At 46.3% G+C, this 21,960-nt stretch overlaps 1 protein-coding gene and 1 long non-coding RNA gene across 15 annotated transcripts in view; one reads left to right on the forward strand and one right to left on the reverse strand.

Moving 5' to 3' along the window:
- Positions 1-9,899: 9,899 nt before the first annotated feature.
- LOC109281268 (uncharacterized) lies at positions 9,900-14,983 on the reverse strand. Of its 3 annotated transcripts, XR_009460318.1 has the most exons (6): positions 14,770-14,962; positions 14,426-14,564; positions 14,017-14,291; positions 13,220-13,390; positions 12,127-12,172; positions 9,900-10,936 (listed from the first exon to the last, which is right to left on the reverse strand). It is a non-coding gene; the product is annotated as an uncharacterized LOC109281268 (long non-coding RNA). The 3 variants fall into 3 exon arrangements; XR_009460317.1 differs by having other exon boundaries at positions 12,127-13,390; positions 14,770-14,983; XR_002087871.2 differs by lacking the exons at positions 9,900-10,936; positions 12,127-12,172; positions 13,220-13,390 and having other exon boundaries at positions 13,400-14,291; positions 14,770-14,959.
- A 101-nt stretch (positions 14,984-15,084) lies between these two features.
- The window catches only part of KTN1 (kinectin 1), a 99,447-nt gene continuing 92,571 nt past the window's right edge, over positions 15,085-21,960 (forward strand). For 11 of the 12 annotated variants that reach the window (XM_059723336.1, XM_059723331.1, XM_059723338.1 and 8 more), the window contains exon 1: positions 15,085-15,187. The gene's annotated coding sequence lies outside the window, so the exon portion shown is untranslated. Of the gene's footprint in view, positions 15,188-16,424; positions 16,593-21,960 lie in introns of all 12 variants that reach the window. The other variant, XM_059723332.1, reaches the window with a different exon arrangement.

Here is a 21,960-nt window from a genome sequence, read left to right on the forward strand (position 1 = left end):
AGATTTGTGGCCAGAGATGCCAGTTCATAAGCTCCAGCCAGTGGCAGCAAAAGATTGTCAACCCCTGTTCTAAATTCTAGATTTATTCCTTGTCTGCCCTCGGGGGTCAAATTCTGCTCTAGATTGATTGTTGAGCTCTATGGTCAGATGATGGTGCAGAATCTCTTTCTGTATTTAAATGATGCAAAGTTCCAGGCCTGAACAAATATCCCTTGACTTAACAGTGGATCTGGCCCGCCTTTGCTAAGGAACCAAAGAAGCTACAGTAGCCATTAATGATGTAAGCCATGTAAGCAATTCCATTTATGATCATAAAGTTACCCTGGCCCAATGGAGAACAGAATAGTGCTGATAAGGAAAGTTTCTGATCCCTCTCGCACCAGTGCAAATCAAGAGACATTTCAGGCTCCCTTAGTCTGCCTGGTGACGTGTTAAGAGCAGTGCAAAGAGCACTCCTAATTGTCTGACCCACACTGCCCATGGTCAGCCTATGTTTTTCTGCAGCACAACGTAGGAATTGTGAAGAGGGCATTTTCTGTTCCCTGCTGGAAGAGCAGAGTCCAGCAAGCAACACACTTTCTCCCTGGGGATGGAGAGGCTGGATGACTATGTTCTCTTCTGAGAAAAGCCATGGCATGAATGAGCATTCGCTCTCCCACGAGAAACTCGCCCAGGACTGAAATAACCCTGGGTGTTCCCAGGTTTTTTTTTCTCTCCTAGAGCAGCCATTTTTACTTTGGGAGAAAAAGCCTAAACATCTGTACACTCATGCGGTGACTCTCCCAGGAGAAATTGAATGTCTATACGAGGCCACATCTCAATCCTTTAAGGCTTTAGTCTATAGAAGTTGGTAACTGGCCCACTTTGCTTGCTGATATAATGTCTGGTGCATAGTCAGAATGGTAAACAAAATGGGTTTAGGGGCTAATTCTGCTGAATATAATTCCACTGAGCCACTCTTGATTGGCACTAGCATGAGGCAGGATCTGTTGCTGGTTGGCTTCTATGCCAAGAAAGAAAAGTCAGTGTTTGCTGAACAAAATCAGCTGGAAAGGGAACTCTTATTTTCTGGCTTCTACAAAGGTTTTACGCAGAAGAGAGAGTGAGATCACACAGCTTGCTAACTGAGAAGTACATTGTCTTTAAACCTTTTTTGACCAGAGCCAGACTTGGAATTGCCAAATATTTCATCCCAGAGAAAACATTAGAGGAAACTATGTCAATGAAAGCCATCTATCGTCTTGCTATATGTTTCAGTAGTGACCTTGGAACTGTACCTGGGCAAATAACTCGCATGATAAATTTCACCTTGTTTTCCTGTTTGCAAAAACCAAAAAGGATCGAGTGAAAGCTTTCTTTCTCTTGTTTGATAGGTACTTACTTGCAGTTGTCCAGTAGTCATGCCACAGATGGCAGAGTCTTATGGTAGGGGTGATAGGAATACATCCACGCATTTAATTTCTCCTTGCATATCACTTTTACGCAAAGGTTCAGTAAAAAAGTCTTTCTTGCAGCATGCAAATTTAACTTAAAACAGCTGTCATTGACTGACACCCTGAAGACAAAACTTTGTTTCCTGGCAATTAGCTGGAAAGCACAGACTTTCATAAGTGAACCTGTGCTTGAGTGTTACACATGCAACTATACCTCACACCTTAGGTCAGAAACATTTTTCCTGTGTCTTATTTCTAAAATATGTTTTTCTACATTTCTTTGTGCCAAATAACCTGTCTGAATCTAATTGATAATGTGAATGTAAAACAAATTAGTCTCCTGCTGACATTTCATTAAAGTTTCTGGCAGAGATCTTTAAGACAAATCTTGTATTAACTGTACCTTATTGTACCTTGGACTTAGTGCTACAGTCAAATGCTGATAATTGAATCTTATCTGGAAAAGCAATCCAGTGATCGTGGGTATATTGACACAGCTTGCAAAAGAAAGGCATGACTAGTGGGGACTGGCATATCCAAGCTAGCTTTTAACCTAGCTAGCACAGGTAATAGTAGTAGTAAAGATGCAGCAATGTGGGTTTTAGGCCGTGCCAGCAACCCGCTATGCATACTGGGAGCATACCCTGGCTGCAAACAAGTGACAAAGTGGGTGCTGGTACTGCTACTTGTGTAAACTGGGTTATGCTAGCTTCATGGTGTGTGTGTTTTGCTATTGTTCCAGTAAATAAAAGGTAGAGGCAACTTTAGCAATGGTATCGAAGTGGTGGGGTAGTGGAACAAGACTTATTTTTCCATTGATGTCAATATTTTTTTCTATGACAGAAAATCAGTGCAATAATACAAACGAAATAACATGGCATGAATCCTGAATATGTCAGCAGATCATTCCGCTATTATTTTTATGATGGGGGCAGTTGTTCTGTCACACTTTTCTGTCTCTCTTGTGAATGCATCCTATTTGCTTTTTGCACATCTTTTGGTACTTCCCACTCGCCTGTGACCCTTCGGAAATAGTGTGGTGGGCTGATCTTCTTGGCCTCACTTCCACACACATTTGCTCATGTCCTTAATTTTACAGGAGGAAGTAGCCCCCTTGAGCTCAGTCCATTTCCACTTGGCAAACTCAGTGGGACTCAGGTAAAGGTACACCCATGCATAATTGTGTGTTGGAGGAGGGACGGGCTGGGTGAACCCTAAATTAGCTGCTCCTTGGAATAAGATGCCTGTTATCCAGAACTATTAACGGTTATTCGTTCCCATAAACATTCTCGTCTGTATTTTTACTAGCTTTTTTTTACAGCCTGCATTTCGCCCTAACTGCCCAGGCTCTTGATGCTTCTCCCGCCCTCCATTCGTAAAGAGAGACTCCAAAAGGTATTCAGTATCCCAGCCCATCTTACTCATTGTTACATTCTGCTTTGACCTCACCTCATTTGTTAATAGGCCTAGGGTTTGTTACTGTTGAACAGTAATACTTTTCGCTGTGACATTAATAAAGCACCTTTGAGTGACAGAAACGCTCTTTTCCCTGCAAACCTTAACTGATCCTTAGTACTTTCTGTCTCCTGTGACTTATAATTACTGATTATTTGTATTACGTTAGCACTTGGAGGCCTTCTCATGCAAAGCCATCTACACACCTAATAATAAGAGGCAGTTCCCACCCAAAGTACTTCCAGCTAGATAAAACAGATATGTGGTGCAGGGAAGGAAGGATTATTATTCCATTTTACAGCTGGGGAGCTAAAAGATTCATTCATCTATGCAAAATCACATAGACAATCTACGGCAGAACTGGAAGCTGAACCTGCATGGTCTGGGTCCCAAATCAATGCATTTCCTATTATATTTGCCGAACGTCTTTGAGCAAACGGTAATCAAGGTGTTTACATACATTGCTTAACTAAGCCTCATAACAGCTCTGACAAGTGGGTAGATACTACCATCAACATTACAGAAAGGTAAACTGAAATGCAAAGAGGTAAAGGAATTTCCCCAAGGTATTGGAACAGCTGCACACAGACAAATAGCAGCATCCTGCATGTCAATGTAGATAAAATGCTTAATGTTAATTAGATCAGTGATGTGTTTTGAATGCCAGCCAGGATACTTCCTACATCCTTCACACTTTTAAGCTTATCTTTGATTTGCATGAACAGCAGAAGATGTTTACTGCACACGTTTCATTAAAAGTTTGTCACAACCAGAAGCAAACACACTCCTGCAATGCCTTGCTGGGTCTTGAGAGAGGCAAATTGAGTTCAGTCAATGACCTTCTTATTCAAATACAGAAGTAAAATATGCTGAGCCAGCTTTACAAGGTAGCTCAGCAATGGAATATCATTGAAACAGCTCTTTGATCAAGCAGATCTGCTTGATTTTGTGTGCGTTTCTGGTGTTCCTGTTTGATATTAAACCAACTACACTTTTAGGTATCAGAGCTGTACAGTTAGAAAGGGATAGCAGGCTTGACCCTGGTTACAATGCGTGTTTTGGGCAATGGGAAATGTCTTCGTTCTTTAGGTACTGAATGCAGACAGGTATTAATGACAAGGAACTGCTTTGAGAAAGACAAGTATGTACAGATTATTTTGCACTGCTAAAATAACTGCTGATATCATAAAAAGTGAATGGGAGAAAAGCAATAGGAGCTCTTGGTCAAATCATAAACTCAACATATGGTTGTCCTGTGGAGTCCACCAAAGGGACATTTTAAGGGGCAGGCACAAGATTTTTTACACATTTCCTGCTTTTCATGGCTTAGAGGGACCCTCCTCTTCAGCAATTTTTTCTCAATGCTACACCACAACAGAAGAGGTGAAGAAGAGAACAGGTAGAAATACCTGAGATAAAATTCCTTGACCTTCCTGTGATTCACAGTGGGGCTACTTATGTAGGGATCAGAAGCCTTTTTTCCTCCCCCATCACTCCTCTCTACCATTTCCTTTGACCGTGTCTAATGCAAAAGCAGCAAAATCAGCAGCTCAGAAACCTGATCCCACTGAAGCACATTCCATGGCGAGTGACCCATTGGAATTGGTTTTCTTTGCAGTAAGCTCTTTCAGCTCAACCTGATCCATCCAAGTAAAATCTAAACTCTTTTAAGTAAACCAGTTTTTAGAGGCAGTGTAATATAGAGGTCAGAAAGACTGCTTTGCAACTTTGATGGGACTAGGGAGTCATTCTGCAAAGAATGATAACAGGTCCTGATCCTGCCTGGACATAATGCCTGTGAGTAACTTAACCACCTGAACAGTCCCATAGAAGTAGATCAATGGGAGGTTCACATGCTTATAATAGTGAAGCAAATACATGAACGGTGACAGAATGGAAGTTCATGCTGTCCATCACAAACTAATTCTTGCAGGGAGACTATCACACCTTAAATAATTATATCTGGGAAAAATCAAGAAGCTTTAGCTATTGAGAAAAATATTTCATTTAGTTTTATGAGTTGCAATTGGTGCTCCTTCAAACATAGTATACAGTATGATCTTAAAAGCCTTATTTTGCAAAATTCTACTCTAATAAAAAGGATTAGTCATTTCTGCAATATCATGTTACAAAAATTGAATTATGGATGAGACCTAGAAATGAAAAGTGCATCTGCAGTTTGTTAAAAGCACCATATAAGCTTTTTCCTAATATTGCTAACACAGCTTCTAATCTATTTTTTCAACTTTATCATCTAAATTCTGGATTCCTAGAACTCAGGACACTGATGATTGTTTAATTAAAGACAATTTGCTTGGGGATATGGATAAATACTTACTGCAATGGCACAAGTTATTTTGATGATCTCATCTTAGGAACAAAAAACAGTACTAACTTGTTTTAGGTAGATACACATATCAAAATCCCTGATATATTTTTTACATCAGCACCACAACGTGCCTTATCATTGTATAGATCTTCCAATGCTTTTTTTTTTTTTTACTAATGCCAAGAATTTCCATATACTGTATAATTTTTTGACAAATGCTGATAGGCAGGTTTTTTCCCCTGCAGATAACAAAGCTTGTTTCTGACAGTCTTTTTCTATATAACTCAAATGATCACTCTTGATTCATTACCAGAGCCAAGATCAGAATCAGGCCTAGCTATCTCCATGGTACTCATTTTGTGTGTGCAAGTCATCTAGCAGAAATTGATATAGCTTTACAAGTGTGATATATTAATTATTATTCAGTCCTGCTGGTTGGGAGAATGTGTGCTTGCAACTATTTTAAAAGCTCAATAAAAACAAGTTGAAATAAACCCACACTCCCTTCTCCTAATGAAGTGTGGTTGGATATGCTGGATTTTTTTCTGGCATGATTTAGGATCTTGTATAGCATTTACATATATTAAAAATGTAATCTATTTATAACTATCTCCTATAGTTTAGGTCATGTTTCCCACAGCAGAGTCAAGCTAAATACATACTGTATATGACTTATTTCTTCCTATAGATTCTCTAGTTTCCTAGATTGAGAATTTCATCCATTTTTTTGTTCATGTATGCAAAATTCCAAGCTAAAGGAAGGATTTTGGGTCCCACTCATCTTTCTGAAAAAATGATGAACTATTGTGCTGATGAGAAACAGGTCTAATAGAGTCTTTTCCTTATTTCGTCTCTACATTTGGAAGTATATTGCGACAGTTATGCTGGCTCTTTTTCAAAACAATAAAGCTCAAATGTTTTTTTTTCCACCTGGCTTCTCAACCTGCTTCATTTGCATGCGTTTTACAATGGTGCCCTTGGGTGCTGGTACATCAGGCATGAACTTCAAAGCACTCCATCAATTACTAGGGTTTATTTTTATAATATCCTATGTTGTGGCCTTGTGGTAAGTGCTTGAGGCAGCTGGGTGTGGCCCAGAGATTGCAGAAGGCACGCTAACTGATATTTTTTCCTCTCTTGGACCATAGACATTGCCCTGTCAGAGCAGATCAGTGGCCTGTTTAATCTGGCACCCTTCCTCTGAGCAACCAGTGCTGGATGTTTCAGAAGGCAACGCTAAGCACCCAAAACACACCAGAATTGTTCTTATTGTAACATGGTGGGAAATTCTTCTTGATTCCAGAGCCGGTGAAATGTTTAAGTCCTAATATTTGGAAACTGATAGCCTTTAGCCTGAAAAAGAGAAGACTGAAGTGGGATTTAAGAGCAGCCTTCAACTACCTGAAGGATGCTTCCAAAGTGGATGGAGCTGGACTGTTCTCAGTGGTGGCAGATGATGGAACAAGAAGCAATGGGCTCAAGTTGCAGCAAGAGAAGTTTAGGTTGGATAGTAAGGGGTGTACATCAGGATCTGCAGGAATGTGTGTTCACCAGAGTGGCCCAAGGGATAACAAAGGTTAGAGTGCTTCTGGAGGGGCTGGACATGTTAAAGTCAGCAGGCCCAGATGCTCTCCACCCCAGGGTGTTGAGGGAGCTAGCAGGAGTTATTGCTGGGCCCTTGGCATGGCTTTATGAGTGCTCAGGCCAGGTGCCAGATGATTGGAAGATAGCCAATGTGGTCCCCATCTTTAAAAAAGGGAGGAGGGAGGACCCGGGCAACTATAGGCCCGTCAGTCTCACCTCAATCCTGGGGAAACTCTTTGAGAAGATCATCAAGGAGCACATCTGTGATGGGCCGGCATCGGGGATGATGCTCAAGGGCAACCAGCACGGTTTCATTAGCGGCAGGTCATGTCAGACCAACCTGATTGCCTTTTACGATCAGGTCACAAAAGCATTGGATGCAGGTGTCACTGTGGATGTAGTCTTTCTGAACTTCAGCAAGGCCTTTGACACTGTCTCCCACCCCATCCTCATTAAAAAAACTAGGTGACTGTGGCATTGATGCCTACATGGTCAGATGGATTGCTAATTGGCTGCAGGATCATACTCAGAGGGTGGTGGTGGACAGGTCATATTCGACCTGGGGGGAAGTGGGCAGCAGGGTCCCCCAGGGCTCGGTCCTTGGGCCTGCACTGTTCAGTTTCTTTATCGGCGATTTGGATGATGGGGTGAAAAGCAACCTGTTTAAATTTGCTGATGATACCAAAATTTGGGTGAGGTGGGCATGCTAGGAGGGAGGGAAAGACTGCAGAAAGACCTGGATAGGTTGCAGGGGTGGGCTAACAAAAACAGGATGCGTTTCAATACTGACAAGTGCAGGGTGCTGCAGTTGGGCAGCAGGAACCAGCAGCACACTCATAAGATGGGAAACTCCCTTCTTGAGAGCACGGAGGCAGAAAGGGATCTTGGAGTCATCATTGACTCCAAGATGAACATGGGCCGACCGTGTGAGGTCACGGTCGGCAGGGCTAACTGGACCCTATTGTGCATCCACAGGTGCATCTCAAGTAGGGCCAAGGAGGTGATCCTCCCCCTCTATGTGACACTGGTCAGGCCACAGCTGGAGTGCTGCGTCCAGTTCTGGGCACCCCACTTCAAGAGGGATGCGGACAACATTGAGAGGGTCCAGAGGAGGGCCACCCGCATTATCCGGGGACTGCAGGGCAGACCCTACGAGAGGTTACGGGCCCTGAACCTGTTCAGCCTTCACAAGAGAAGGCTGAAGAGGGACCTTGTGACCGTCTATAAACTCACTAGGGGGGACCAGAAGGGTTTGGGGGAGACCTTGTTTCCCCTAGCGCCCCCGGGATAACAAGGAATAACGGCCACAAGTTGTTGGAGAGTAGGTTTAGATTAGACATCCATAGGAACTACTTCACAGTTAGGGCGGCTAGGATCTGGAACCAACTTCCAAGGGAAGTAGTAGTGCTGGCTCCTGCCCTGGGGGTCTTTAAGAAGCGGCTCGATGCCTACCTGGCTGGGGTCATTTGAGCCCAGTTTTCCTCCTGCCCGGGGGGCTGGGCGGGGGGGGGGGGGTCGGACTTAAGGATCTACAAGGTCCCTTCCGACCCTACTTCTATGATTCTATGAAAGTCAAATGGTCACAAACTCCTCCAAAACTGTTTTAGGCTGGACATAAGGAAAAACTTCTTTACTGTCTGAGCCCCCAAGACCTGGAACAGACTACCCCCAGAGGTGGTGCAAGCACCTTTCTTCTCTTTTAAGAAACATTTGGACGCTTATCTTGCTGGGATCCTTTGACCCTAGTTGACTTCCTGCCCCTTGGGTAGGGGCTGGACTTGATGATCTTTCGACGTCCCTTCCCACCCTAATGTCTATTAAACCTATGAAATTATGAAAAATTCTCTCATAAGGAGGGTAGTAAAGCACTGGAACAGGTTACCTGGAGAGGTGGTGGAAGCTCCATCCTTGGAGGTTTTTAAGATCTGGATAGACAGTGCCTTGGCTGGGATGATCTAGTTGGGGCTTGTCTGGCTTTCAGCAGGGGGTTGGATTAGATGACCTCTTGAGATCCCTTTCAATCCTAATTTTCTATGACTCTATAATGATTACAGTAACTGGCCTAGCTGTGGAAGATATGCCTCCCCATATAAACTTCCGACTATTTAAAAAAAAAAATTTGTGACATTTTCCTGTGTCAGTAGTAGTATATTGCATTAATCAAAATTAGCCATGTCATGTAGGCTCAAGCTGAAGTTCTGATTAGAGGTTCACTGATATATTGGTGCCATATTGTACTGGCATCAATAAAAGGAAAATTAACATCATCAGCTATTGGCTTTTTCTGTCTGATAATGTACTGATAAGTAGGATGTGCTTTCTGGCTGGGGCCCCTGGACACCACTTGCCTGCATGCAGCCGCAGGGTGCACGTAGCCAGGAATGCAGCTGGGCAGTGTTGAGAGCAGCGCTGTGCAGGTAAGTCTGTAGAGGGGAAGGGGCGAGGGGGCGCGGGATGCTGCCCAGCCAGAGCAGTGAATGGGACGCAGGGCTGGGACGAGGAGCAGAATGGAGCCATAGACAGCTGGTCCAGATGGAGTGGGGGGAGGGGGTAAGGAAGCAGGGAGCAGCTCCTCGCTGCTGTGTGCACCCCCAGGGGAGGCATGTGCCCCCTTAGATTTATGTATAGGGCAAAGGTAAATGCAAGCTGCTTGCTGTGGGCTCAGGGCTCTCTGCCCTGTTGCCTTTGCCCCAGGAGCCACATGCTAGCTGCATGTCCCCTGCCCCAGGTCAAAAAAGCAGAGAGCCCGCAGCCCACATCCCTCCTTGTCCTGCTCAGCTCCAGTTAGAAGCGTCCCTGCACTTAAAACTGGTTGTGGGGGCACTTGAACTAAAGGTGGGGTGGTGGAGGGGGGCAGCTGCCCTCATTTGATGAGCTTTAGTTCAAGCGCCTTCACCGCCACTCTTAAGCACTAGGATGCTGATCCCCTGGATGAGCTACCCACGGCTCCGTCCTGCTTCTCACCCCGGTCCTAGGGTCCCATTTACTGCCTTGGCAGGGCAGTGCCCCCAGCTGCAGCCCCTGCCCCACTCCCTCCCTCACTGTAGGGTCTTCAACCTGCCTCACCCCACCCACCCCATGTCCCTTCCCCTCCAGACTTACCTGGAGGGAGCTGCTCTCTGTGCTGCCTGGATACATTTCTGTACATCAGTTATCAGATTGGTATCAGCCAATACGCCAGGTGAATAATTGGCTATCAGTATCGGCCAAGAAAACATCAGTGCACCCCTAGTTCGGATAGGCCTGGATTGTACCTTCCAGACCTATTTGCAGAGAAACCTCCCCTGTAAGTGCATGGGTTATCATTCTCCAGGGCAGCAGGCTCTCTGCCCTCCAAAGTCTGGGGCTTCATGCATAGTGAGAATAGGGCGAGAGCTGGGACAGACATTTATCCCCCTACAATTCCAGTGTTAGAGTCAATAGTAAGCCTGAGATCTGTGCTATGGCAGGGCTGTGCCTTGCTAGCAAGGTGTTGGGAGAGAGCAGCCCAGGAACCTGTATAAAATGGCTCATAGATCCCAAGATCTGGAAGCATGGAAACAAACTTGCCCTTCCCATCTGCAACCATTGGAAAGGGTCCTCGGCCAGTGATTCATGCCACTTGTGGCCATCTTTTGGGTGGTACATGGTAGAGCAGAAAGCAAAGCAGCAGGGCAGGAAAAGGGGATTAGAGTGGCACTTGAGGAGGGTGCAGGACTTGTGACTTGTCTGCCAAAAAAAATTGGCCCCACTGGCTAGATGACTTAGGTTGAACAACTGCACTGCGTCTTTGTGGAGCACAGTTGTACACCCCTGTTGCTTAGCTAGAGGGAGAAATGGTGAAATGACCGCATAACTTTGTGTGTCAGACCAATAGAAAAGTTGCAACTCGCATGAAATCACATGCCAAAGGACACTTTCTTTTGTATGCAAGACTGGATTTGCAAAACACTTCACCCCTGATCTTTCACCTGCTTAGCTTGGTTCTGGCAGTTTCTTTTAATGTGCTCTGTTGACCAGGATTTTGAGGAGGTGGGGTCTGATCCAACTCCTAGAGAGCAGTTGCAACATTTCAGAGGACTGCAATGAAATCACGGTTAGGACTATGGCAGCTGAAACTTCTCAAGAAGTGAGGGAATAAAGAGAGTAACAAAATCTGCAACGAGAAAAGGAAAAATGAAGTCATGGCAATTCATTTGGAAAGCAATGGTCAGAAACTGAAGTCAGGGTTCAAGCTTCCTAGGGTGGCTGTACATGTGACAGAGGTTTAGTTCTTCAGGGTTGCATTCTATACCCCCTAAACTGAAATGGTGAGTTTTTAATTGAAATAGTGGTTTTTATTTTTCCATCACTGTATATATGTCATTGTCCTGGTGGCCGCAAGTGCCTGCTGAAGGCAGAAGTGGCAAGGGGCCTGATCCTTTTTCTTTCCTGGTGGAGCCTGCCCACTTTTCCTGCAGCTGGGGGGAAGGGGCATTAATCTGTGCCATTAATCGGTCATCTTGCCCCTTGACTACAGGAGAGGTGAGCAGGCTCTGCCAAAATAAAGGATCAGGGACCCTTAGCTGACAGTTTGCCTGGGGCCACCCAGGAATGGGTGGACTTGCCCCTGGAGTGGTGCAGGGAGGTGGCAGGAGGGTGGCTGGAGAATGTATGGGGATAATGCACAGGGTGTGGGGTCATCCATGCAGGCTGCTAGTTGGCCTGATGCTGCCCCAGCTCAGAGACACCTGATTCAACTCTTCCCTCAGCCCGCCTGGGCTTCCAACACCCCTTGCACTGTCCCCACTGCCCTCTCTGGCTGTCAGCACACCCAGCTGCCCTCCTGCTGCCTCCCCGCATTGCCCCAGGGGCAAGCCAGCCTATTCCTGGGAGGCCTCAGGCATCCTGCCAGCTGGAGGAGCCTGCTAAAAGGGGAAGTGGTGAGGAAGGAGCCCAATACTTTTTCTTGGCAGAGTCTGCCCGCCTCTCCTGTGGCTGGGAGATGAGCTGACAAATTAATGGCTGCAATGTTTCAAGTTGCAATGTTGCAGACTAAACTACATCCAGAAGTAGTATAGTTTGCAACCATGCAAACTCGTTTAAACCCCCCAAAACTCGCACATGTGTAATGTGTGATGCCATAAGCCACACAAAGGGAAATTGTCATCACATGTACATGGTAACGTTGTCACGTGTACAAGCGCCCCTATTACTCTTTTACTTACCGAGTAGTCCCACTCAATCCAGTGAACTTATCCATGGTGATTCAAGTAAATAGATATAGCCCTAAATTTGTGGCTACCAGCACTGCTGTGGAAATAATATGCTTATACACTAGGCAGGGGAGGATGATGATTACGTCACCTTTCAGCTGCCTTTGGGTGGCTCCTGCAGCACTTCTGATGATAATCTTGAAAGCAAGAACAGAATAAGAAGAAGACAAGGACAGCAGGATGGCTGAAACATGCTAAAAACAGCAGCTCTGCAATGAAGCAGCAAAATGCCATCTCACCAATTGATTGAGAGCCACAAATTCAATAGGCTGAAGTGCTTTATGGCAGCATGCATGCACACATTACAGCCCTGACTCATGCTCTTTGCTCTCTCTCTTCTCCTTGCATTTCAGAGTCTTGCAGAATGTTAACCTTGCCCCATTGCCTTTGTTTCCTGGAGATATTTTGGAAGTCTATCAGAAGCCTGCAGTTGACTGACAAGTGTGGTTGGTAAATGGGCTAAGAATAAGCATTTAGTCACATTCTATGCAAATCTCTCATTAATACCTAAAGCTGATTTCTCAAAGACTTCTCGTCCCCACCCCCAAAAAAGGGCTTTTGTGCGATAGGGCTGTGGAAAACAGACCAGATAACAATTAATCAAAGGCCGAAGGACCAGATTAGAGGGAGCATGCAGAGTTCTGGGGTAAAGCCCTAACTTCTCTGTGCTAGAAGTACCTTTTCTTGACAGTGGGTAACAAGAACAGGTGCAACTGAACATGGAGGGTTCCAAAACTATGCTCAGCAGGATTTGGCTTTATCTATGCTTGCAACCAACCATGTCTATGGATGGTTTAGCTGCCAGCACCCCGATCCCGACTGACAATGACACGTACATTTTTTGCACGGGCAAAGCTAACGTGAGCATCCTAGATGACGCTTCGTAAGCGGAGCTTCCCTGAACAGGAAGGTTCAGCGGTTCCTCCCAGGGCACTGTTCCTAGGCCTTGTAATGATGGACCCCTGCTTGCAAGCCCATGGTGGGCGAGTGCTCCCTGTGCTCAGCTGTGCCATCTGTTTTTTCTTTTCCTTTCTGACCTCTGTTGCTTTACGTTTTTTCTCCTCTCCTGAAGGCCTTGGGTGGCTCTGTTAGAGAGAGGCCACCCACTGATAGGGCCAAAACATAGGCTTCTCACTGAGTGGCGTGTTGTGAGAATTGAGATGCGGACTGGGAAAACAAGCTACCTGCTTGGACATGTCAGCTGTTCTTATGGCCTGCTATGCAATTCTGGCTGCTTTCACTGCTGCCCAGGTTTCCAGGTGAGGGAAGTGAAGAGAAGGGTTTTGAGCATTTCTCCCAGCTGTTGCTTGGTAGAAGTTATCAGCAAGCACCGAGGCACTGGAGATGGCTGTAGACTGAGGCAGAGAGCATTATTATACAAGTTCATTTATGAAAGCAAATCCACACATTCTGAAGAGGCAGACATAAACTTTATGTACAGTTGTAAGTGCTGCAGACACTAAAGCCTTCAGGCTTTCCTCTGAGAAATGTTTGCTAGGAAAAGTTTGTTATTGCCTGTTGGCATGTAATCAAGTTCCTTTTTCAGGCTCTGTTTTCAGGTCACACTGCAATTGCTAGTCATCCTATAACATGACAGCAAACTTACCTACACAAGAAACATTTTTTCCTAGGTTAGACACAAAAAAGAACAAATATTTGTTCATTGCCAGCTACAACTACACTAGTCGATGCCTTAGAACCTCATTAGCGATTGTGGCGCAGGTGAAACCCGAGAGAAAGAGGAGCAATTTTTATCTGCAGTTTAGCACAAACTCCTGAGTTTTGTCTGCTGTCCTGGACAAGCTGTTAGGCCATGTCTGTAGGGAGAGAATACCACCACCGTTTCCTCAGCAATGCAGCTCTGCTTGCCGACAGGAGAAGGTGCCGTATAGCGTAGACAGGCTGTGTGTACTCTTACCTACTCATCATAGGGTTAAACAACACCATGGTAAAACCACCCAAGCTCTGTCTACAGTACAACCTTCATTGGGGAGCTGCTGTTCTGGAGAGCCCCATGTCTCTGTTTTCCCAAGGCTGATGAGACTTTATACAGGCTGTTCGGCTTCCGGCTACCTGGTTAGGTCTGATCTCATGGGAGCTGCATTGCCGTGAAACATTTGCGTGCATCATTGTAAGTGCCTGCTCCGCTTCCTTCATCTTCCTGGAACGGTTGCTGGACTTGGAAAACTATACTGGGGCCGAGGAAAAGCCTCCAGGTCACACAGGATCACAGCTTTTAATCGAGCGCTTAATGTTCTGGAAGAAAATGGGGGAAGATTTTGAACATAATATTTTCATCCTCCCCCCAAAATCTGTCATGTGGCGACGGCCGGGATAGTATCATAACGACGCAATTATTCACAAGGATTGATTTGGCTTTTAACACTCACGGACCGCTGAAGGCTTCTCAAAGGCAGGCTGATGTTTTACCCCGTTTCTCCAGCTGGTTACGAACGAGTTGCCACGGACCGGGTCGGACGGCAGGTCCATGTGGCTCGGCATCCTGTCGCGCGGGGCAGAGAGCGGAGACTAAAAGGGAGAGCGCGAGGTGGGTCTGAGCCAGGCCTTCTCACCCCCTCTGTCCTGCTCTCCCTGGCAGCCTCCAGCATCTCGGGTCCAGGCTGCGCCCCTCGCTGCCAGCCTCCAACCCCACGGATGCCCCTGTCCTCCGTGAACAACCCCAACCCCCGTGACCCCCCACACCCACCCTGCGGGCCCTGCTGCCGGGTCTCACCCGCTGCCTCTCCGCTCCCAGCCCTGGGACGGGGGCCCGGGACCCTAAGGGCGTCGGGGTAGGGGGGGAAACAGCCACAGCAGGGGGAGGGGACAGGGGTGACTTGGAGCGGGGTCGGTGAGGGGAGCCGTGCCAGGAGGCAGCGCGCGGGGTGGGGGTGTGTGAGGCGGCGGTCGCTGTCCCGGGGAGGGGAGGGGAGGGGGAGGGGAAGGGGGCGAGGCGAGGCGGGCGGGGATGCCGCGGGAGCCTGGAGGCGGCCCCGGCGCCTTTAACGGGCGGGGCGCGGACGTGCCGGTGCCGGGGCCGCCTCCGCCTCCCGCCGCCTGTCCCCGCCCCGCCCCGCCCCGCCGCCCGCGCTCGCCCCTTCCTGCCGCCGCCGCCGCGCACGGCTCTGCCCGGCCCGGCGCGGCCCCGCACGGTGAGTGCTTCGCTGCCGCGGGCCCGGAGCCGCCGGCGGGCGGACGAAGCGATGTCCCGCGCGGGCCGCAGCGGCCTCCGGGCGCGCGGAGGCCGCGGGAGGGCAGCGCCGGGCCGGGCCGAGGGGCGGGAGGCGCGGCCGCAGCGGCCTCCGCCGCCGTTTGGGAGCCGAGGACGGGGGCGGGGGCGGGCGCGGGCGCGGGGCAGGCCCGGGGTGTCGCCGGGGAGCGGACGCGGGCGGACGCGGGCTCGGGCCCGGCAGCGCGGCGCTGGGCGGGTCGGTGGCCGCGCGGGGGGACGCGGAAGGGGGATCCGCGGGGATGTGAGGCCGGAGATACTGGGGCGGGGGGCAGCCTGGGCAGGACCCTGGGCGCGATGGACCGGCCGGCGCCCGCCCCGCTGGCAGGCGGCCCTTGCGCGCTGTCCAGGCCTCGTGTGAGGGGAGGGCGCCTGGGCCCCGGAAAGGTCGGGGGCTGCTGCTTGAGAGCAAACCGCTGCTTTCTCCAGGCCTCGGGAAGGCTTTCTCCGCTCCCCTGGCCTTTACAAAAGTCCAGTTTCGCGGTCCCGACTTGGCCGGGGGCACGCGGCGCTTCTCTTGCTCCCACGAAGGACGGCGGCGCCTGAAGCGCCCGCGAGGAACAGCGGCGTCGCGCGCGTCGCCCCAGCCCTCCAGGCCCGTCTGCTGTTCGGTGCCAGCCGCGTCGTGGCCAAGCGCAGGCGTGGTCGAAAGGAAAGCAGCCTGTGGGAAACTCTGCCGCCTTGTTCCTTCAGGGCGCGGAGGGTGGGGGACTGAACGGTGCCCGGGGAAACCAAGGACGGCGTTGGTAGGTCTGAAGCGATGACTAGGCTCGGCAAGCGATCGTCTGAACTGGTACGAGCGCGTGTGGCTTTGGGATGCCCGGGTGAAAGTTTCAGAGGACGCGCTCGCCACTTCCTAAAACCAGCGTGGAAATGCAGAGGTTCTGCTGCGATGCATGAACGGCGTCCGGAAATTGGCAAAGCTTTCCATTTTTTTCATTAATATCGAGTCCCCCGAAGTCCTTTTTTCAAAGGAGATGCTTTGTACTAATTGGCTAATTCGTGCAGCAAAGGCTTCGAACTCATAGGTTTAAAAATAAGTTTGTCATCTTTAGAAACATATTTAGGGATCTCCGAGAGGGGGGGAAAAAATAGAAAGCAGCTACATTTACATTTCAGTGATGACTGTCTCTATAACGGGTACATCTTTTGATTTGCAGTAACAGCTGTACAGTGAACAGAGCTCTGTCGTCTCATCGCTAGTGGCGTGCTCAGGTCCTGCATTAGGAACGGATTCATTTAGAGATCTTTATACGTGGCCTGGTGTGACATTTAGTGACTTCATAAAACAAGAAGGAAGCCTGACATCCGAAGTGCTTCCAAAAAAGGTGAAGTCTTGTATGAGGCTTTAAAAGCCGTATTTTGAGAACTGCACAGCAAAGGCGTCTGGATAGACAGTAAAAGGGAATTCAGTTTAGGGTTTAGAAAGGAAAAAAAAAATGACATGCAAATTACTGAAGGGATATTAAATCAAATTTGCCCCCAGTTCTGTTTAGCAAACGTTCTCTATTTTAAAGTCAGCCAGCAGCATTTTGAAAATACAGTCCTTTCATTGCAGTACCTGGAACCTGCACGTTGCAATGTTGTACTGGTTTTGATCACTTTTTAGTGAAATGGATTATATAATCCCGAACTGGGCTAGTTCGGTTTTATTGTCCAAGCTGAGAAAATGCTAAGTGTGTCTTGTGAAATGTAAGTAATCTCAAACAGCTCTGGAAAGACGACATAAACCACTCTAATCTGACTCGTCCGTCCAATTTTATTTGTATCGTACACAGGGAAAATTTTAAAACTTGAGAGTGATTGTGGGTGGGGAGCTCTGGGCCAAGTTATTCAGCATTGGAGGTGTCTGAATAATAGTTTACTTGCCTGTACCTGAAACATCCTTGATGATTTAAAAGCAGGGAGATGAAGAATTAAGGATTTCTTGCATTTATTTTGGTACTAGTATGAGATGTATTATTTTTGTAAAGGAATGCATATTTTATTACAGTATAGGAAACTGTAACTCTGTCCTAAGCATTGTTAGTGTTCTTTTATAACTTTTATTGTGGTTATAGTGTCCAAGTACTTTCTACTGTTATATGGAAAATATCAGTTGTTAACTGACTGGAGTTATTTTAATACAATAATTACTGCTGTTTATTGAAAAAAAGTTGTTTATATAGTTACTTAGAAAATGATATAGTCTTATTACTTGAAAATGATACATGTGTTGGTACTTCAGGCTGGTTGGTGAATAATCAGGTTTCACTCGAGATCTGTGCTGTTTGTTGTGAGATCAGAATGAGACTTCTAGAAACCAGAATAGCATCCATTTGGTGAAGGAAATGTCTTTTGTACGTAAGAGGTGGATCGGTTGTCTTGTCTTCTGTATGGGATGTGCAAAGCTAGTGCCTTTACCTACTTGTTTTTAAATGGTTAGGCACTATAGTTTACAGGTTACAGTGATCTGTCTCTGGTTTTTAGGGTTTTATACTTCCATTTATTACTGGTGTCTAAGTACCTTTCATCTAAGTTATGTTGTCATTTAGCAAATTTCACTGCCTGATTGTGGTAACTTTTGTTGCTTGTATATAATGAAAGTAAAGCAAAAGGATAGTATAAATAAGATCTGCTACTTAAAAGGCTCTAGTGCTGTTCGTGGAAGTAAAAATAAACTTGTTATAGCTTCCCCCCCCCAACTTCCTCTGCAGTTTTCTCTGAGCAAGTCATGTGTTGTGGTTTGGTTTGGAAGTGACTGTCTCTTCACAGAGTTAATTTTGATGGCCATTCTAATCCATTAATAGGCCACATAACTTGCTTTCCCACTTTTTCCCCCTTCTTGCATCATATGCTGCTGGTGTTTTCTGCATGCTGTCTGAGAGAAGTTTTTGCACGTAATGTAGTGGGGAAAAGTTTGTCCCTAGCTAAGAGTGCAAATGATCTGTAGGGATGCTTAACTGACAAGCATTTGATTATTGCTTTTACCTGTAGCTGGCTACTCAAAGATAGGCTTCTAGCTCTTGATGGGAGGGTGGGGGATGTGAAGTGTACATAGAGGATTTCTGTGCTGTTAGAGCTGGAAGAAAATTTGGAAATACTTCAGATAGCGCAGCTGGCAGACTAGGCCCTGTGTGAAACTACTTAAAGGGATGGGAAAGACTTGTTCAAACCTGCATGCTGCAGCTTAATTATTCAGTTAACCATACAACAACTTGCCCCCACCCCGCCTCCTTCCTTCATTCCTTACTCCACCTCATTGTGTTTGAGATTAGATGATCGTAGGTCAAAGTGTTTTAATCCTTCTTTGAACTTGGTGGGTAATAAAAGACTGTAGAAATTAGAGGTGTTCAAGCTGCATTAGTCAGGTAGAAGGTAGGACGAACTAGGTTGTTGGCTGTGAAAGCTCATACCTCTCTGGACAAGTTAGTCTTTAGAAACTGAAAATCTTTACTAAACTTCAGTGGTGGTGGTACTTTTTTTTGGTCTTTGTTCCAAGTGAAAGACTGTCAGTACCCTGGAGAGGACTGAAAGATGATGTTCTTGGTACTAGTGAAAAACAAACCAAGAAAACACAAAGGTGATAGATGTCTTGTGTATAATTATGTAAGGACTGTGCTATGGTTAAAAACTGTCCTGTGTGGAACTCTCTAAAATATTCTAAGGAAGGATATAAGAGAACTGTGCGGGGGTCGTACTGAAATCAGATAGCCCTTCACTGCTAGCTCCAGTTGGGATAATGAGATTATGGAACTGGAAAGTGTGTCCTGAGTCCAGTTCAGTCCCATACTATTAGAGGCAGCCATGTCTTGTAATCTCTCCCATAGATGCATCAAGCTCCATCTTAAAACTAGCCAGTCCTCCCCTTTCACCTCTAGCTTCATTGGAAGGCTGTTCCAGAACCTTGTTGGTCCGATGGTTAGAAACCGCTTCTAATTTCTAGTCTAAATGTTATTTATGGCCAGTTTATACTTGCCTATTCTTGTGCCAACTATCCTATAGCTTACACAATTCTTTCCTTACCCTTATAGACAACAGTCAAGTTCCTCTTTCAGCCTTCACTTGCTAGGCTAAGTCAGTCAAATGCATAGTCAGTTCTTGTATCTTAACTAAACCTCCTCCTAAGTAGGATATAGCAAAAGGATTTTAACAAACATAAAGGGAAATCTTTGTGGGTATTGTCACCTAACTTGTTTCACCGGTTACAATGGCAAAAGTGCAGAGTTAAGGTATTTAAAAAAGGGCAGTGCAATATATGTGTGTTTCTTATTTGTTATTGAGGGTCTAAAAGTCTGTCTGATAGGTGCATTAAGCTCCAAAAAGAAATGCTGTAGGACAGTAAGACACTGAATTGCTGGGCTAACTTTTCTGTCCCAGCCAAGTCGAGCTGCATTTTTAATGACTGTGCTAAATTATAGAAGCATTGGTGGGGAGCGGAGAGAATTGCTAGATTGCATTTATCCCAGGACAAGAATCACAATGTCCTGTTCTTAGCCCAAGTTGTGCCTGTTTATCTCAGAAAAATATCCTGGGTTTAGCATATATACACATCACCCTTCTAATCAGGCTTTAGTGAGTGGCTGGATGTAGCGCTCCTTTTCTGCTATTGATTCAATAATGCAACCCTAGGATAATGGTTCAGGCGCACTTTGCCATGTCCCAGGATAAACTGTTAGCATGTCTTATCCCATGATCTTTTTTTAGGATTTATCCCAGGACAACAGACATGAATGTCTGAGCAGCTGCACTTTGTCCCAGGATAACATGGCTTCTATTGGTACAACTGCCACATCTGTTCATAGCCTTAAAGAATTGTCTTGTTTTTTGTGTGATTGCTGCATAGTAATATCTGGCAGAAATACTTGGCCTTTTTATAAAGAGGCATACTTAATTCTGAAATAGTCCTTAGCACGCACACACACAGGATGATAGAAAAGAGCTGTACTGGTACTGTTTGCCTGTCATAAGGGGGGTGGCTTGGAGAATGCATGCGTCTGGTGGTTAGGGTACTGGCTTGGTCTGTGGGAGATGTGGATGCCTATGCTTGCCCTGTTTGATTCAGAGCAGGGATTTGAACCTGTATTTCCCACATCCTGGCCCACTGGTATAAACATCAGGTTATAGATGATGCTTCCCATCCCTGCTCCTTTCCTCCCACTCAAAACTATCCCATCATTCAGCGGCAGATTCGTTTCCTGCTACTTTAGATTGCATCAGTGAGCCTATTATTTACTGCATTACACTGAAATGTACTTCTGCTTCAACCTGCAAAATTAAAAATCATCTTATGGGTTGAAAAGGGAGAGAGGAAGTTTATATTCCTGGCCTTGCTTTGAAAAACACATGCATTGCTCATGCCTGTGTATTGACTGTCACTCCCATCTGAGCTTGTTTCATAAGGAAACTGGAAGTAACTTCTGTGTCAGAATCTGCACATGCATCGGGACCAACAGCAAAGCTGGTGCTGGTTGTGCTCAGGAGTGCTGTGATCTAATTAGATTGCATTTGAATGAATAAGTGAATCATTTATAAAAGAGCTTAAAGGGACATAGTCGGGTCAATTTAGTCCCTAAATATAGCGTTTGGCTTTGTCCCAAGCCTGGCGCTGCATTTGTCAACCCCAGTTGAATCTTACCTGGAGACCCTTCGTGACTAAGAGATTTATGGTCCTGGTGGTATTCTCCACCTCCAGAACACAACTTCTTGTTTTGTGCTGTTATTTCATCAACTGATTACCAATGTTGGGGGGGGGGGGGGGATGACCATTTTTGTGCAAGGATCATGGAATACATGGTGAAGGGAGCGGGGACTGAGTGGTGTGGAAATTCTAATGATCTCTAGTGCTTATGTAGTAAATCCTGACTCTTTAAACCTCCTAGTCCCTTTTAATGCTTTCCCCTGAATCTTATGTGCAAGACTGATATCTGTAACTTCCTTGTTGGTATTCTACAACAGGAGGGATTTGTAGCTTCTCCCCCACTCCCGTGTGTATTTTCCTGCATGAGCCCCCTACTTCCCCCCCATCTGTGGACAGCTGCTTTTCTGCCTCCTCTTCCTTTGGAAGCACCAAGTCATGAAAACATCAAATCTTCCATGTTTTTTAGGACCCGGAGGTGCACGTTGGGAGCTATTCAGCCTATAATTGTACCCCCTGCTCCCTTACTTTCACCAAGCCCATGAGAGAGTATGCATGATGGATTTTGAATTAAATAATTGCTAATTGAAAACAATGCTATTAAGCTTATGTACCAGTGTCTTCATTACTATCTGTGATATCCTAAACTTAATTAATCCTCAGTTGTCCATATTTACCCTGCTGAATCCCTAAATTCGTTGTATTGGGGTGGCACATAGGTGAAGTCTTTCTCCCAGTGAACATTTCTAAAGCCTCATGATTAATTTGTAGAGACCTGCCAGAAAGTCCGTGTTTCCCTTTGGGGGTTGCTTCCAGTTTACCCTCTCCAGGTTGTAAGGTATCTGTAAACTTGCAGTGCTTGCAGCCACACATCCTATTTAGTTAATAATCCTTATTAAATACAATAATGTCTGCCAGCAGCATTTATACCTAACACCCTTGTTTGCTGAGACATGCAGGCAGGGTTTTTCAGTTGTCTTTGTTAAGGTTTGTCAACCAAGCGATCAGGACTACACGTGCCACTCTATGACTGAGTCTTGATTAGTATTTCCGTCTGGATCTTGCTGGGAATTACTAGT

This window comes from Alligator mississippiensis, chromosome 2 (assembly GCF_030867095.1).
Source record: "Alligator mississippiensis isolate rAllMis1 chromosome 2, rAllMis1, whole genome shotgun sequence".
NCBI classification, from domain to species: Eukaryota; Metazoa; Chordata; order Crocodylia; family Alligatoridae; genus Alligator; species Alligator mississippiensis.